The sequence below is a fragment of the Phalacrocorax aristotelis genome, chromosome 4 (genome assembly GCF_949628215.1).
Source record: "Phalacrocorax aristotelis chromosome 4, bGulAri2.1, whole genome shotgun sequence".
In the NCBI taxonomy this organism is placed as follows: Eukaryota; Metazoa; Chordata; class Aves; order Suliformes; family Phalacrocoracidae; genus Phalacrocorax; species Phalacrocorax aristotelis.
This window is the reverse complement of record NC_134279.1, coordinates 9912442-9927810: the sequence shown is the minus strand read 5'-3', so window position 1 is coordinate 9927810 and position 15369 is coordinate 9912442.

The window sequence follows — 15369 nt, the reverse complement described above, 5'->3', positions numbered from 1 at the left end:
AAGGTTTGTTTTCATTTTCTAACATGTTCTACTTTTTTTAAACAAAAGGTATATTCAAACAGTAATTAATTTTCAATGAAGGGGCAAGATTAAAATTTTTTTACTATACAGTGATAGCTATGTATGAACCAGCTTTCAGCCCAGAAAACCGTTATAGGTGCATTTAGACTTTAAAACAATGCTGCACATTAATTTTGGGTAATCATTCTCACAAGTTTCACAAAACTACGCCACACATGGTTTCAAGATCAGCAGGAAGCTCATGAGATCTCAACTTTTCTGTATTCTAGTCTAATAGAAGGCAAAAGATAGGAAATTAAGAGACAGCTTGATGATACCCTCGATCCCCCTAAGGAAAAGCAAGTTATTTCATTGCTTAGGTCCACAGCAGCATGCCAAACAGTGTTTATGAACTTGGATACCCTTCTTAAAACTGCAGTTCTGCAGCTGAGCCATTGATAGACATACTTCAGAGGTGCATAAAATTAGGACTGAGGGAGACTGCTGACCAAATAAACTTTTCATTAGAACTTTTTCAGGTATCGTTTTTACCGAAGTCATAAGAAAACCAAGACGCAGGGAAGGCCCACTGATTTCAAGGAACAGTCCCACCCTGTTCCATAGTGACTCCACTGACTTCAGCAGGGTAGTTGATGCTACCAAAGTACGAACTCAAACACTGTGCTTGACAACAGCCTGAGTAGGCATTGAGATAGAACCATTTTGTTTCACCCTCTGCAGCCAGAGTTACAGCATGTTCCTCAGGAACACAAGGGAATTGGGAATAAAGTTGCTCTTTATACAAGAGACAGGTGCAGTAAAACACTGACCTTGGACTGCCAGATATTTTCAAGGATATCATGTTGGCATTTTTCAGGAGCACTAAATTTAGTGAAATGGAATGGGGTTTATTAGATTAATTGGTAATTATTAACTTATCAGTGAAGTGACGATAGTACCTGAGAGTTTTGCCTTCAGGACCCTACCTAACCAGTAATAAAGGATTTAGCTAGAATCTAGTTTAGTGTGAACTTGCAAACAAAATAAGTTTACTGATAATAAAATAAGCCCGAAGTTCTATTTTTTTATCAAATATATTCACAGGACTTCCTGAGAATGGACAACGTCAATGCTATTTCAAAGTGCTATGAATTGGTTGCACTATGCAAGTGGTAAGTAAAACATGAGGGGAATACTGTAATAATTGTCAATATCGATGTGATATTCTTGCAAGAAAGCATAATTGATGGACTTTAACGCCTACTCACTGTTGTGTCAGAAAAGCAAGATTGTCTCCCACACACCTCCCTCCCCTTTTTAAAGCAAGAATGTGGGCAATACGTAGAGGAGCACTAAGATAAAAATGAAGTCTTAATCCACCAAAAGACTTAAAGACAACTAAACACTGCTTCCAGTAAATATCCTTTTGACCTCTTTCACTGGTATAAGCACAACTGGTTGATGCCACAAAGCTCCCAAACAACTATGGAGCTGGTCTAGGAGTTTAAGACATACCATTTTAAGTTATTTTCTCACTTCAGAATGACAAACAATGAATCCAAATTCCTTAATTTTGAGTCATTATAAATACATTTCATTCCATTGTAAGAGAACCATCATTATTTATCATGACCCAATGAATATGGTAAATTGCTAAGAATAATGGCATCTATTTTTCTTCTAATTTTTCTGGGAAAGAAGCGAGAAATGAACATCCGTACTAAGGGAGATGTCTCATATCAAAGTACATGCAACAGCTCGGCACACATGAAAACTCGGAAGAGGACAAATGAATTCAAAGTGAGAGTTTTGGAAGCCTATAAAGTCTGGCTTTATTTTAGTATCTTCTATGCTACTCAGGTTCAACTCATTTAATAAACTCAACAGCTTAAAGCTTAAACGATTAAAGAAAGGACATGTAGTAAGAAAAGACATTAAAAGTAAAAGCCACACTGAGATGAAGCCATGTTAAAAAATAGAAAAATTGTAATGAGCCCTATGCTTAGGAGAGAGCATTGTGCAGTTAATGTAAGTAATGAACCTTTCATGTGAAATGATGTAGTGTCACAACTCATTTGCATCCCACTTAAAGTGTAATTAAGTTTCCCTGACAGCATGGCTTATGGCTGAAAGAACAGACCTGGCTGCTAAATTAATCCAGAATCCCTCTACTTAATAACACTCTGCAAAGAAAACTTAACACACTTTCATTTAAAGTTTCTAAACTTACATTTAAAGTGGCACTATAAGGAATTTCAGAGAATGTTTTTAAAGACTTCAAGCCACGCTCAGTCACACAGCTGACCTCAGGATAGGTGTACTGAATCCAAGACAGGTGTACTAACGCTAACCATAGCGCACAAGATAATGCAGCAACATGTCTAACCACGTTTCCATTTCCTGTTACTCTCGGAACACTGACCTATGCATTGCAGGAACTCCATCACCAGGGGAATGTTCTCAACCACAGAGATAAAAGGTCACAGTCAAAAGGTGCTCCTAACTACAGGAAAACAGATGATCATCAGCTGGCTCATTACTTGTAATGATACCAATGTCTGATTTTTTGATAGAATAACAACATCCAGCAATGCTCAGTAACAGTCAACTGTTGTTTGGGTTTTAATCGAAAGAAGCCTGTTATTAACCATTCTTTTCAGTCACCCATAAAATCCATGCTCTAAAAAGGAGTTACTAAAAACATGATAGAAGGATTGTCTGGATAAAGCAGTCATGCTTTTATGTTTTATAAATCAGTTTGTTCTTTAGAATTTCATCTTAAAGGTTCTATTTAGAGCAAAGAAATGTGAAACACCCCAGAATACATAAATCCTGTAAAAGTCACATGGATCCAAGAAAAGTTTACTCATTACCATGAACCACAAGTTATGGACTGTCTAGAAGAAACAGTTCATAAAGACTGCACCTTATTTACCATTATATTCCTGTATGCATGGTACAAATAGCGAGGAACCTGCACAGGCTCCCCATTATTCTGAAAATCTCATTAGAGAGAATTCTGTTCTGCCACTTAGAAAAAAATCCAATTTTAGCAGCTCCACAAGACCATTCCCAAGAGTCACTCTGAAATACATTACATGCAAAATCTGCAAAGTCAGATTCTGGATCCAAAAGAACAGGTACACAGTGGCTAAAATTAAACTGTAGCTGTTACAAAGTGCTTATTCCTTCCCTACAACAGGATTAGTTATAACAGCTTTTGTGACTACCAAGTACGGCTAATTGAAAAACAAAAAACATGCTTTGCAAAGTGTTTTGATGTTCTGGAAAACAATTTTACCCTATAGTTGAAGAAAAAGAAAGCTGGTAGCAGTTATTTTTTTATATAAACAAATGTTCCAACTAGTCACAAAAAACATGGGTTTACAGCTGTGGTGATAGAACATGAACAACCAGGTCTCTCTAAATTTAAGAGATTAAGCTATAGCTTTATAATATGAATACCATCACTACTTAGAACATTGGTCAAAATAATTAAATTTAAAAATAAACATAATATTTTCTGTTAAGGGGAAGCTTCAGAAAAGCACGTTGTGCCCAGGAAGAGAAGATTAGAGCATCAATTATCCCTCCACAGCCATAATTTATAGCAACCAATGCAAAACAACCAACACAAAAAGGATGTGGACAGGCTGGAAGGGGTCCAGAGAAGGGCCATCAGGATGACCAAAGGACTGGGAAGCTGCCATACGAGGATAGGCTGGGAGAGCTGGGTTTGTTCAGCCTTGAGGAAAGGAGGCTCAGAGGGGATCTCATCACCATGTACCAGTACTTAAGGGGCAGCTACAAAGAAGATGGAGACTCCCTTTTTACAAGGAGTCCCATGGAGAGGACAAGGGGGAATGGACACAAATTGCTCTTGGGGAGATTCCGATTGGGCACCAGAGGAAAATTTTTCACAGTGAGGACAGTCACCATTGGAATAATCTCCCCAGGGAAGTGGTTGACTTGGCCACGTTGGACACCTTCAAGAGTCGTCTGGACAGGGTGCTGGGCCATCTTGTCTAGACTGTGCTCTTCCTAGAAAGGTTGGACTAGATGATCCTGAGGTCTCTTCCAACCTGGGTTCTGCAATTCTGTGAAAACCTAAGAAGTACTTGAAGCACAGCCCCTTAGATGACAGAACTTGCTCATTTGCTTGAATGTGACTTTCAACGTAAGACAACACAGCTTTAACAATCCGGACCAGATGTTTGTTTTCAAGTAGTTTTAGTCATTACTTGACAATAGGAACTGATTTATCTATATCCACAATAGTAAGGCAGCTGGTTCCCAAATCTCTCCCAGATTCCATTTTTGACTTAACATTTTGAAATATACCAAATGGTAACTAAGGGAGAAAATAAGGAACAGGAAAACAGCGTGCAAGTAGATGTTATGAGTTCCACTAATAATTTCACTTAAAAACTTAGTCTTAGATGCAATGAAACCAGAATTCATAGTCTCTGGCTTTCCTATGGAGGCACTTGCAAGTCTAACATTTTACTCAAGGCCACATATGAATTTCAACAGCTACAACTGTTTCTTGGCCACACATTTCAGGGCAGCAAAATTCAATTTTGCTTTAAATGCAATGAGGCTTTGAGTTGGTTTTGCAAGCGATCAAGAGTTTATTGGCATTAACTGAACTGGTATTGGATAATTACAATTGTATAGTAATATCATATGCTAAGAAAATGAATGCTATTACATTCCCACCAATCAGGTAGTTTGATATCAAAATAGTAAAATTTTTAAAGCAGCAAAGAAATATGCTGGTTTTGGCAGGGACAGAGCAATTTCCAACTCCTGTGCTGCAATACTCAATTGGAAAATGTCCTCTAACAGAGTTAAATAGAGACCACCTAGGGTCCTTCAGGCAGCCAGAATATTCTGAGGTACTACAGAACCACCAAGCCTGCAATGAAGGAAAAGCTGCTACAGTAGGTCCTTTTCTCTAACAACATCCTGCTTAAGTTCTGAAATCAGGGCCAACGGGCACTATAAATCGGCACTGGAGCTTTGAAATCAACATGTTCCCACATGGAAGGAATAGAGCTGAATATATTCTCTGCAACTTGCCTGCATATAGCTGTTGCATTTCCTCTAGAACATCATTCCTTGTAACTGTATGCAAATAATCAACTTAGATAGGATGCTCCGTATTCTCATTAGCTGAAAAGTCTCATTGCAGATGACAGCCCAGATGACATTCCATTTTGGATCTACTCCAAAACCCATTAAAGCTGAAAGAAAAAAGCTTCTTTCCAGACTTTGGTGGCCTCAGAGCCAGTCTTGCTTTATTGGCAAAAAGAAACTGTTCATACTCACAGATTGGGCTCCTGACCCGGTTCAATCTCTTCTTTAAATATTGGATAAAACGCTCATATATTCTTCCAGTCATATACCCATGGATAACATCGAATTCATTATTCTCAGGTGGCGAGAAAATGACACACCATTCCAACAACTCCAGCTTATATCTACTTTTTATAGCAGGTCAATCCCTTTGCAGGGCAATTAAAGGAAAGTCATTAAAATTTCATCCTCATTTGTAATGAATTTTCAAATACTACAAAATATTTTCATTATCTGCATTGTTCAGACAAGGATCTCTAATTTTCTCTATTATTTCACAATTATTTATTATTTAGCGATTATTCAACTGATTCCCCAATAAAAGTTTCAAAATATAAATTTAAGAAATACAGAAGATTAGCTATGGAAAAGAACTATTGAATATTATCATTGCAAGCATTAAAGAGCACATGCTGAAATAGACACTGATTTTAATTACTTTGTAATTTAAAAAAGTATTCTTTTTTAGAAATGCCACACCAATAGTATACTTGAAGATATGTAATGTTTTTGTTAAAGGGATCAAACACCACTAAATTGAGTTGTAAATCCTGCTGGATACAATGGATTGTTTGAAACATCTTCCAAACTACTGCCATTCCTGTATACCTCCTCCTCTCCCATTTGAGATTGCATGGGGATTGACAACCCAAGAACTTTTCTCACGCTTGCTATTAAAATAGTTGTGGTAACTTTAATAATTCCTTAACTGAGAGAATTATCATTAAAGTAATTTTTAGCTGACTTTAATATATCTGGGCAATGGAAAATGAAATAGCAGTTGGGACTACACATCTAGCTGAATCATCATAGATTGTTGTGTTTTATAGATGAACGTTTGTCAACACAGTAAGGATTAGCTTTTGACAAAAGCAGATTTACAGGTGCTATTAAATGGGGAACCATATTATCTTACAAGTTACAGTGAAATTAATTTCTAAACAGTTCTGTTACTTGTAACAAGTACTTCATAAAGTCTATATATACACACTGAAGAGTGCAGGCCTTCTATCAAAGTGCTCAGTGGTACCATCAGTTTTTCAATTTTTTATTTAAATTTTAAATTTTCAATTTGAAAATGACCAATTTTTCAATTCAGCATTGATGTTAAGGGTATAAAATAGTTTCTACATATTGAACTTATAAAACAGTGTGTATGGACATTTTGGGTTAAGACAGCAACATCTAAAACACTACCATGGTGAAAGATAACTGCTTTCAGTGTTAAATTCACTCAGTAAATGTACTAACTTTTTCTTCTACAGCTTTTTCAAAGACTCATTAAATATAAAAGGACAATCATGATGTTGTCCAACCATGTTGTCTAACTACAGACAAGTATACAAAAAATTATGATAAATCAGAAAAATTATTCTTTGCTTTAGCCTTGGTTACTGCACAATTAGGTGTTGCAATACCTGCAACAACAAAAGTGTAACCCATTAGGACAGAAAGTGATGAATGACACAGAATATCTATGTACATTTCAGAACAGCAGGGTCCAATGTTACCTACATTACGTGCTTGCCCACTCACAAGATGCTGCAGATATGCTTAGGAGTACCTGCACATAATCTATGGTTGAGAGACATCGAAAAAAGCTTTAGATGCAATCAAGCACTGAGTTGGAAAAGGCAAAGACCACCTGCAGAAGCCTAGAAGTATACTCTTCCCCTCTCACAGATTTTTGTCCCCACTTGCTTCATTATACATTTGGCAGAGAGTAGGTTCCTGGACAAAAGAAGTTTACCTAGTTTATTACCAGAGATTTTATTTCTGAAGACTGTTCTTCTGCCACAATACTGCATTCAACCCTGTCAATTGTGGCTGCCTATCTTGTACTCCTAAGGTGTGGCAGATTTAAAAAAAAAAAAAAAAAAAACAAAACCAAAACAAATCTCCCCTCTATTTGCAAGAAAAACAACACACCCAAGTCACCAAACTGGCATTTTCAGAAAAATTCTCTTTTGGTCCTGACCAGGCAGCTGGATACACTACAGCACAAATTCCAATCCCTACTGGTAATTTAGCCCATCATGGAAGGAACCGTTGCTTATCTTCCAAATCAGAGAAGAATGGCTAAGCAAGCCTCAGATGAGCCTGAGATTACAAAATTGTAACTAATTCATCTGCCCAACTGAAGACAAGACCTTTTGTTATATTGCAAAAGAAACCATCAAGTTAGTAACTCACCTTGGGATAGCCACCATGCCAAATCCATACCTCAGCAGTGCAAGTAGTGCATTTGTACAAATACACCGTACATGAACAAAAAAAAAGAAACCCAAACAACCTAACTTAAGAAAGGAGTGATTGCTGCTTCAGTACAAGAAACATTTTTATTGCACTGGGTGAAATGCTATGAGTTTTGTCATTTAATTCAACAGGAGCCAGATTACCACCTTAGAAGTATAATGAAAGACTATAATCAACTGAAGTTTCTGCAGTCTTGATGACACACTCTAACCATTCTCACAACTTCTGTCTTAAATTAATACTCTTCATTAAAGTACACACTCTAAAAGCTACCTGCCAAAGTTTACACACATGACAGAAATCCTATTACTCTAAAAACATTAAGTGTGCAGTTAACAGAGTGAGCTACTGAAGAAATGTATTTGTATTCTGCACAGGGTGTTAAAGTGAGGCTGGACTTTTTGATAGGAAAAAAACCCAGCTTTGGTCTTCACAGAGCATCCATAAAGCTTAAGTATAAACTTGAATATAAAGAGATATCCACAGAACACTTCTGATTAACTGGATAACCTGAGCCAACTTACAAGGGATATGAAGGTATCCTGTCATTGCTCAAAGTGCATTATTTCAATGATTTATTTTAGGACATTAAAACAAATGAAGTGAAATGTACAAGTTTTAGTAACCTGAAGAAAAAAAAAATCATAAAGGGAAAGATGGTAAAAAGAGCAACAACTGTCAACTTGCAAACCTCTCTGTAAAAGAAAAACTAGGAAAAACATTAAAATAAAAGGTGTTAGAGAAATTTATTTTACTTTGACAGTTCTCATCTATCTTTTTACATCATTAAAAAATGACTTGCATTTATCCTTTAAGATAGTATACTTTATATAGAAGCCTACTAAGTGAAATAGTTGGCAAGGTATTAATTTATTATTAAATATCAGAAATATTTTACCTATTCCTGGATCTTAAGCTATATTGATCTTGAACAAAGTTACGCTTAAAAATAGCTTGAATAACTCCTTTTCCACTTAAAAGAGAGAACCACATATAAGTAAGCATTTATTGATTTCCGAGTCTTTTTGTCTTGTGCTGTTATGTATAGAAGTAATTCAGAAAAATATTTCTAAATCCTAGGCTTAAAAAATCCTCAAATCTTATTAGGCACCTAAATTGACTAACCAAACCTGCTTTAGAAGTGACCTACCAAAGAAAATATTTTTGGACCTAATTTTCTTATTCTAGAGATTCTTTTTAATGTGAAGAAGTACATGTGGGCAGAATAGTTAACGTACACATATGAAATAATGTACTTTTATTTCCCTATCATTAACATTAGAATTCTACAGTACCTTTTAAACCCATATACTTACCTGTTTATTCACAACTCATCATTGTGATATTTTAGTGTCTGGATGAAAACCTACAACCATCAACCTTCTGCTTACTGGCCAAGAGTCTAGAACAGCAAATTGCTAGGACCCACCCTCATCACTGGGACTAGCAAGGAGAAAGGACAAGGGCTCCATTTCCTCCCGTGAATTCCCAGCAACGCAAAAATCTAATCCCAACTCTCCTGCAAGATTTAGAGAGAAATGCTGTACTTACAGAAATAACTATGAAGTCAGTGACACTGTACCCAATTAGATGAAGCCACCTTATTTATAATCCAACCACTGTCCCCTATTAATGGAGGATTTTGTCAGTATTTTGGGAAACGTACAATTTTTTTGTCCTGAAGAGAATTCTCTTCACACGGATCTCAATTGTTTCTAAGCACTGAATACAATTTTCAGACATTTACATTTTGTTTAATAAGAAGTTGCTAGTCAATCAGTTGACACCTGTACCCAGCATATCAAGCAGATAACCCATCAGCCCCACTAGTGTGTGCATAGCTCCAGGAATAAACCGTCTTCTACTTAGGATAGGTGTAAGAGGAGAGAAAGGCACAGGGAGAACAGAAAACTAAACTGTAAGAAACCACCCTTTGGGAAACTGTTTGTAAGCAATATGTTCTAACTATGTGATGAAGGATTCTTGCTTCATAATAAAGATTGGTGTATACAATTTGTATGTTTGTTAGGTTTTTAATAACATGGCTCCGAAACTGTCAAGGGCTCTGATCCTGTCAGAAAGGAAGCATCCACAATTCCTAGAATACTGGACTGGATTTCTTGCTAATCACAAACTTGCAGACGCTGCTCAGTGACTCTCAGAATTAGGCCCAAATTTGATTCAGACTATTAATGCTTATATACTTTAAATCCAATCAATATGCCTGTCATTATAGCAAGGCAATTTCAGCAGAGCGTTCTGGGAACAACAGAGTTGATTTAACAAAGCTAGAATGGACGTTTGAAATTACAACCTCATTACCTACCATAGATTCCCCCCCCCACCCCATGCAAACTTTGGTAGGAGTCTTCTGGTTTCAGTTTTCAAATTTACTTGCACTCAAGACTGCTTGATTCCAAATGGGCATTCTCTGCTGTATGGTACTAGTCATTGCAACATATGACCTGACATACCTTATGATAAATATTAATATTCGAGAGTGGGTAACAGGTGGCATCAGTGAATTTCTTAAAAATATAGCTCTTCCAGTGTGCAACATCTCTTAAGAGCCAGCCTTTCAGCCTACACGTCACTTCAGATTCATTTAACCATTAGATAAAAAAATAACTTTCAGTATGAGAGCTAACGGAGCTTAAACAAATGTTAAAAACTTCAGACTATCATCTGATCCAAAAAACCTCCTAAGATGTCAAATGTAAGTTCGTAGACCTTACTGCAAGCTGATGATATGTGTGCAAGCAAAGAAACAGTTAATCTTTTCACCAAAATAATCCCAACATATTCCTTTTTTCTCCATTTGTGAGAAACAGATGACTGATACTCAGCTCAATCAGCGTCTGACAGCAATTACAAGCTCTTAACTGTCACTCTTCTAACAAGACCTAAGATTCCTAAGCGATTTCTAATGCAGATAGAAGGGTTCAGGGAACATGGAACACAAATCCAATGGAAACTAGGCTTCACAAAACAGCTTGTAATTACTATGTTCTAATTAGATGCTGAAAGACACACAATCATCCACAATTAACTCTCTCTCTGATACGGCTTAGGGAACATCACAACTAAGTTAGAAATGACCACAACTGCCAAAAAATGTGAAAGCAATGCTAGGTGGCTCCCATTATGTGGCCTACTGATAAACAAAACCTCATCTTGTATAATACCTGGAATTGATTTTAAACAATCCAGTCTTTATGACCATAATTGGTTACATTACAGCTGCTTAAAACTAGACAATTAGTAGTTCTAATAGACTAGCCATTAACTTGTACCTATAAATGCCCGATTTTAGGAGCAGTATGTTTAAGAGTTTAAAAGATTCATTACATTTGTCAATTAGAGCCATCTTTTAATTAAATCATCCTTTCATGAGTAGAGGAAAAAAATACAGGAAATGTTTCCTGAAGTTTAAATAGAACAGGCAGTTCTTCTGACTAAACTCCAATTTTTAAGGGCTGTAATGGTTAAACTGATGTTTTGAGCTGTGAATGTTGATATATGAGCTAAACAGAGAAAGGAGAGAAGTTGCACAGATCTTTGGACAAAATTCTACTTTAAGGAGGTTATTCTGGTCTTGCTAATCAGGAAAGAATGGATTTCAGAAGAAAAAAAAACAGGCATTGTGAAAACAATAGAGGGCTTTCAGAATATATTTAAGAATCATGGAAGGGAAATAACCAAAGAGGGGAATTCAGCAATCCCACATTACAGTGAACACCAAATTAGGTGAATACAGTCAATGCTTGTGATGTAATCTGTGCAGCAGCTCCCATTTTAACAGATAAATCACGCTTCTTATAAGCAATGCTATCATGATTTTAAGCACTTCAGGCATTGCAGACTCAGGAGCATGAAAATAAAGACTTGGCACAGTGATACTAACACATGCAGAATGTGATTATTTTTCCCTATATCATTTACTAAACCTGCTAATTAATCTGGAGAGCCTCACCCAAGCATCAAATCCACAGATTAACTGAGATGGAAAGCAGTCAATTTACTTCTCTATTAAAACTAACTAAACAGGTGCAGAAAAAAAAATCCACTTCTCATTAGCTCAGATATCCTTTTCCAATCCTGAATGCTAAATCTCAGTAAGTCTTTACACCACAGAGGTACAATGTGTGGAAATGGACGCATGTCTGAAGGAACTTCCAGTATACAAAAAAAAAAAAAAAGAAATCCCCTTTCTTCAAAAGAAGCAAGTGTCTTACATTTGCCAATACCTTGAACTATAGTAGTCATCCCTTCTCCCTGGCCCAATGTCCACATCTAGGTTCCTTTCGTTATGTCAATACTCATTCAACTGAAGTTTATTTTGGTTTAGGGTTTTTGCAGGTGTTTTGGTGTTAGGCTTTCTTCCCCTCTCAGAGAAGGGACCTGTGGTCAGGGTTGGGTGGGGAAAGGGCTTATTTGCTTCTTTATAGACGGAGTTGTTGTCTGTACTGACTCACCTTATGGCTGGAAAAATTCCACTGCAAGCACAAAAGGGATATCAAGCCAGAGGCACTGGCAAGACAAAGCTGCCCCCTTTTAAGCAGCAGCTTGCACTCAACTTTCAAAACCATCTTTGATCCCGAGGACTTCACTAATGACCATCTCATCAATAGTATCTGAACAGATGTAACAGTCACCATCTCCTACCCAAAGAACAATATTATCACATGACCTGACAGAGTTTGAAGTATGAAGTCCTTTAAAGGAAAATTTTACTCTCTTCTCTCCACGGTTAGTATCAACAATTTAAAAATTCAAATAGCATAGCCAGATCTATTTAACAATATAAGAAAAACATGATTAATGCTAGTTTGAACAGTGATTTGTGACATACAGACTGGTATCACTTTGCCTATTGCCCTCAAGGCAAAAGAGCCTGTAGAAGTGATTGAAGGGATCCATCACACAATAATAAAGTAGCATAAAAAGCCACTGTAGCGTAAACTACAGAAGAGTTCAGAACTGACCAAGTACTCTGCAGCCTTATATATATTTCATATTTAGTTTCTTGCCTATATGATCCTACACCACACTGAAATACATATACCATATGAACTACCACATTTATGCTGTATTCTCATTTCACATGAGGGAAAGCATGCAGGGAATAAATCTGTTACCAGCATGATTCCTCCATTTATTGCAGAAGCTGAGAAGAATACTCAGAACAAACAAACCAAAAAAAAAACGGACCAAAAGGATGGAATCACAGTTTAGCAACTTGAATGATATCCTGGTAAATGGAATTGTATTTCTTCCTCTGACACAGAATTTTATGTGATGTTTACCAAGTCACCAAAACCTAATTTTCACAACTGACCACTAAATGTAATCCCATCCTGCCCCACTTTCCACCTCTAGGATTTTATTCATGAGGTTGAAATCCCCAGTACAGGTGAAAAGCAATAGCAATGAGAGGCTAGTTATGTTCTTCATGGTCCACCAGACTACAAAAGACAGATTTAGCACTTGGCTTTCATGATGATCTGCTAATAGCAATAAAATGTGAAAGTATTCCTGCATCTAAAGAGAATATCCTGTAGAAGTCACCAAACCTTTTCCCAATTTTTTATTTCCTGGCCCTGTCTCCATATCTGCTTTTCCCTCAAAGCTCTTTCCCTTGACTCTCCTGTACTTTTTGTGAGGCCAAGTCTACTCTCTCCTACTTTCCCTTACTTCTTCAACCATGTATTCCCAGCCATCCCCTTTTGTTTTCTTGTCCAGCTGCTTTTACATTTTACATCCTTTTCCCAGAATTAGTCTTCCTTCATAGCTCCATGTCCCACCCTGCGTTTCCCATCCCCTCTTCATTTCATGGTTCACTCAGCCCACAAAAGCTAAGACTGAGCTTCCCAATTTCCTGAATTCTAGCAGCTTTCTTCCACTCCTGAGTACCTTGGTTCAGCATGAGACTTTTTTGAGAACATGAGCAAGAAGAGCTGCATTGCCCCTCAGTTTAACACACAGTTCTAGCATAACTTATAAGTAATGAGAAACCACTGCTTGGAATTAGAAAACAATTCCTTCAGTTGGGTTTCCAGATATAAGAACAGATAGTGTTTCAGACCATGAATCCATCTAGCATAGTGGCCTTTATCCATAAGTAGATGCCTAAGGAAGAGTAAGAACAGGAAGTAAAGAAAGCAATGCTTATCTTACTACATTCCCAACCTCCAATTATTTTCAGAGTGGATTTTTTAAACCTTATTTTATATACTTAAAAACCTCTGCTTGATGTTTCTTTGAAGTACCTTTCCCCGTCTCCCACAGAGCCCACAGAAACTTCTCAAACACACGGTGAGAACAGTGTTACGAAAAGTACCTTTCTCAGCTCTGAGCGTGGCACTCACTAGCTCCATATGATGGTCCATCCTCCTCATATTAGAACAAGTCAACCACCATCCAGCTTCTCTTTGCTGTCACATGCAACCAAACTCTATTACAGTAATTTGTAGACCCCTACCACATCCTCAAACCACTTATTCTCCAGGCTGAAGACAGACCAAGTAGATGCTCATAAGAAAAGAGCATTTCCCCATCACACAACCTGTCACTGGGAGGCAGAAAGACCACTCAGCACTGAACAAGTTAAAGCCTGGCAATTCTACCTGCCAGTGGTGTTTCCCACTCCCTGCAGAATCTTCAGAGAATTGACCTGTCAAGATGCAAAAAGCTCTTTTGAAGGCATACAGAATAGTTTCTGAAAAGCTGTTTCACAGAGATTACAAAAGACTCCTCCTGACAATATGAACCTCTCATCAAGTCTCAAGATTTCACTTTAAAAGTCGTAAGAATTTACGGAGGTACAAGACCACATTTTTTGTCTTCTGACGTCATGAACTACCTTCCTCTGAAATGGCTAAGTATTTTGCTGAAATTAAAAAAAGGTTTTAAGTAGATAACTGGCATAAGAGGTTACAGACCACCCAGTTAACATTTAGGAAAGTAATATGCAACTTTAACAACAAAAAACAATTATTTAAAGTGCCAGGCACAATTAAATATAAATACCATGGCTTGTATAAGCTATAAAGCACTGAGAAAGTATCAGTTTCCAAAATGTTTAATTTGCTGATGGAAATAAACTCAGCAGTAAGAAGGAAGTGAATCAATTACATTGCCTAGAATTAAAGAGATGAATAATTTTATGACAGCTACTACCAGCACCAAGATATAAACTTCATTGCCTGCAGTGACTGAGTTCAAGGGAGCAAACTCATGAAATGAAAGACAAGATTAAACTGGCTAAAATGTGTCCTACAGAGGGGGTTTCTGTATTTTAAGATGACATCTGAAAATTCCTCCCCGCCCCCTCAAGAATCTGTTGCATATTCCAAGAAAGCCACTAAACTAGTCTGGTTAGGTTGGTTTTAGAACAGCAGTAAAGGTGCAGTAATTTAGATTTTATTTCAGTGCTATTTTAACACAATTTAGTTAGTTCTGGTTTAACACATATGTAAGAATACATTTATATTTGCAAATAAACTGCATAACTGGCAGAGGGTATTTACGCACATACTCAGCGGTAGTCTAAAGCATTATTTCTGAAAATGAATCACAAACGTATTTTGGTATGTTTATAGCTAGTGCAGATACAAACAGCACCTCCTGAACCATCACTTAAAACCCTCCCACAGACACCACAGCTAAGGCTTTTGCTTGTTTTAAACAAGATGAAAGAAAACAAGCAGTGTGGAGTCGTATGCTCGGATAGAACTAGCTTCTCAAACTGAATTG